This window comes from Petaurus breviceps, unplaced genomic scaffold, assembly GCF_028583685.1.
Source record: "Petaurus breviceps papuanus isolate PSGF00001 unplaced genomic scaffold, PetGlider_PUasm1.0 90721, whole genome shotgun sequence".
NCBI classification, from domain to species: Eukaryota; Metazoa; Chordata; class Mammalia; order Diprotodontia; family Petauridae; genus Petaurus; species Petaurus breviceps.
Window position 1 is genome coordinate 8,108,827 of NW_027187322.1, and position 3,650 is coordinate 8,112,476.

A 3,650-nucleotide genomic window follows, 5' to 3' on the forward strand; every position below is an offset into this window, starting at 1 on the left:
TGTGGGGGACTCAGTCTCCATCAGTCAGCACTGCCCATAAGAGAATGGGGGACACTCAGGTCAGGCTTGACCAAGGCCTCGGGTGACTTCCCGTAATTCTAGCTCTGTGTCTTCCTAATTTGCTTGTCCCAGTTTGATCGGTAGCTCAATAAATCACTGGTAGTTCATAAACTACTGATAAAGCTGTTAGAATGTTTTTCCTTTGGTGGTCTATCATAGCACACACATGGGTCTACAAGTTGGACAACCCTTCATGAACCCACCATGGTTTATGACATCATACCACAGTGCTTGTATCATTGAAAATCAATTCACTCAAAACACTTCCATCCCAAAATGGAGACTTAAAACAAAATGGAGTCAGTCATCTACATGGACAAACTGATTCCTACTGTCTTATTAAAGAATTCGCTTTATTCTAATTTCACCTGCCCCACCTTATCCCAAACAGGGATTCATGGCAGGCTCAGACTGCTTTGGAAGAATCCCAGAATCAGAGCTGGGAGGGAGCTGGGCAGCCATTGAGGCCAATGCACACCTGACAGCAATGCCTTGACCTTCCCTGATCAGTCTTCCTCCAGTCTGGGGCTCCCGTCAGTCAGCCTGTTCCCCACCCCACCCATACCTCCCCACTGCCCCTGGATTTTTTTTCTGGGATAAACCAGGCCAAGGCTGAATGAACCCTCTTTCCCCAAAGAGTTTCCAGTACAGAGCTGTCCAGGTCTGTTTAGCTGGTCCACAAATATCCATTCCAGGCTCTTCACCATAAAGCAGGAGATTTTGAGTCAAATATCTGGATTCGAATCCTCCTGCTGCTGTTGGCTTTGTGACTGGCTAATTTATTCCACCACTCTCAATGTCCTTCCCTGTGAAGGGAGAAGGTAAAGGTCCTTGCTAGCCCTGAATCTGCCATCCTGGGAGCTTTTCCCAGGATGGTGCTGGCTATGTGTCCATTTGATCCCCTCTCCTCACCCATCGTCCACCCCAGCCTTCAGTCCCTCTCAATCTGCTGGTTCCTTCCCTATGGCCTTCAAGCATGCCCACATCCCATTGTCCCCCCATCATTGACAAACCTTCCCTAGACCTACTGTCACTGCTAGCTGTTGTCCCAGATCTCTCTTCCCCTTCTCAGCCAAGCTCCCAGAATGAGCTGTCTGCACTTGCTGCCTCCAAGCCTTCTCTCATTCATTAGAACCCTTCCGATCTGTCTTCTGGCCTCAGCCCTCAGCCCTCAGCTGTCTCTCCAAGGCTGCCAGAGATCTCTCAGTGGCCACATCTAGGGATGCTTTCTCTATTTGCATACTTCTCATCCTCTGCAGGATTTATCCCTGGGGCCTACTCTCTCCTCTCCCAACTTTCAGGACGATACTCTGGCCTGACTGTCCAGTCTGACCATTCTTTCCTAGTCTGCTTTGCTGGTTCACCATCTGTATTGACAGAAAAATTGTTAATATAATGACAGAAACTGGGGCAGGCTAGGTGGTGGGTACAGTAAATAGAGCACCGATCCTGGAGTCAGGAGGATCTGAGTTCAAATCTGGCCTCAGACACTTAACACAAAAACTAGCCGTGTGACCTTGGGCAAGTCACTTAACCCCAACTGCCCTCCAAAAAGCAAAAAAATAAAAATTAATGATCTTAGTAATGGCAGAATTTTAGTAATGTCTTTACATTCCTACTCAGAAAGTCCTAATTCTCCATTAGGTGGAGCTGAATCACTCACACACACTCACACACAGACACACATTGAATCACACACACACACAGCTGAATCACTCACATACACACTTACACAGCTGAATCACACACACTCACACAGCTGAATCACACACATTTAATCACACACACACAGCTGAATCACTCACACACACTTAATCACACAGCTGAATCACTCACACACACACTGAATCACTCACACACACTTACTCACACAGCTGAATCACTCACACACACAGCTGAATCACACACACTTACTCACACAGCTGAATCACTCACACACACTCACACACAGCTGAATCACTCACACACACTGAATCACTCACACATACTTACACAGCTGAATCACTCACACACACTTACTCACACAGCTGAATCACACACACACACAGCTGAATCACTCACACACTTACTCACACAGCTGAATCACACACACTCACACAGCTGAATCACTCACACACTTACTCACACAGCTGAATCACTCACACTTACACAGCTGAATCACACACACACACTTACACAGCTGAATCACACACACTGAATCACTCACACACTTACACAGCTGAATCACTCACACATACTTACTCACACAGCTGAATCACTCACACACTCACACAGCTGAATCACTCACACACAGCTGAATCACACACACACACTTACACAGCTGAATCACACACACACTGAATCACTCACACACACTTACACAGCTGAATCACTCACACACACTCACACACAGCTGAATCACTCGCACACTTACTCACACAGCTGAATCACTCACACTCACACACAGCTGAATCACACACTTACACACACACAGCTGAATCACTCATACACTGAATCACTCACACACACTTACACAGCTGAATCACACATTAAATCGCACACTCTCACACAGATTTTACCTTATAAAGGTACCTAGCCTACACTGGACTCAGCTCCTAAGGTCTCTTCTCCTAAAAGTATAAGGGTGTCTTCGCTGGAAAGTCCATTGTGCCCTGCCCTCATGGGTGGCAGTGGGGCTGGCCTCCCTGCTCATGCTTGCCAGCCCGTCCTAGGCCCAAGTTTGGGCGTCCTCCCCTCTCTCCATCCTTTTTCTTAGAAACCTCATCTGCTCTCATGGGTTGAGTCTTTGAGATTCAGATGCCTCCCAGCTAGGGACAGTCTCTCCAAGCCCCACTTTCTCTCCCCCCTTTAAAACTTCTTTGTTTATGCCCAAGGCCCATGCATCTTCTTCCCATACATGTTCAGTCGGCTGGCTGGCATTTGTCCCCCCGAGGCTCCACTCCACTCACAACTGCGGCTCTCATCCCCCCACTTAGCCTCATAGTGGTCTCCTGTCCTCCAGAAAGCTCCCTTCTAGCCTGAACACTGCTGGTGCCTTGGGGCGCTCTTGCCAATCCGTTTGCTACTTTCTGTTGCGTCACAGTTAAAATGGGAACTTGTCTGGGGCCCCCAGCACATTCTGACATCCCTCATGCGGGTTGCCAAGGTGGCCTTCTCTCAGGCCCTCCCCCTCCCCCCAAGATGCAGCCCAGGCACCTCGCTCTGACCTCGGGGCCTGCTGGCCTCCCTCCCTCCAACCTTCGAGTCCCCGCTCGTATTCCTGCATTTCCTGTGTCTTTCTTTGCTTCCATATTAGAATGGAGGTTATTTTGCTCCTGGTACTTAGGACTTGGGAGTGATTGACAAGCCTTGAAGTTTGAGGATTGGGGCAGCTGGGGAGAGGCCCTCACCACCCACCAGACTTCCTTAGGCTTAAATTGGCTGGTGATGTCCTGAGGCCTCCAGAGAGGATTCCAGGGCCCGAGGAGAAAGTGTGGGGGGGGGGCAGGCCTGATGCAATCTGGTGCTGAAGTTAGTTCATGGGTGGCTGGGCAGCTCAGCTCAAGCCCTCTTCCCTTCCCCTCCTCCCCCTCCATTGTCTTTAGGAAGCC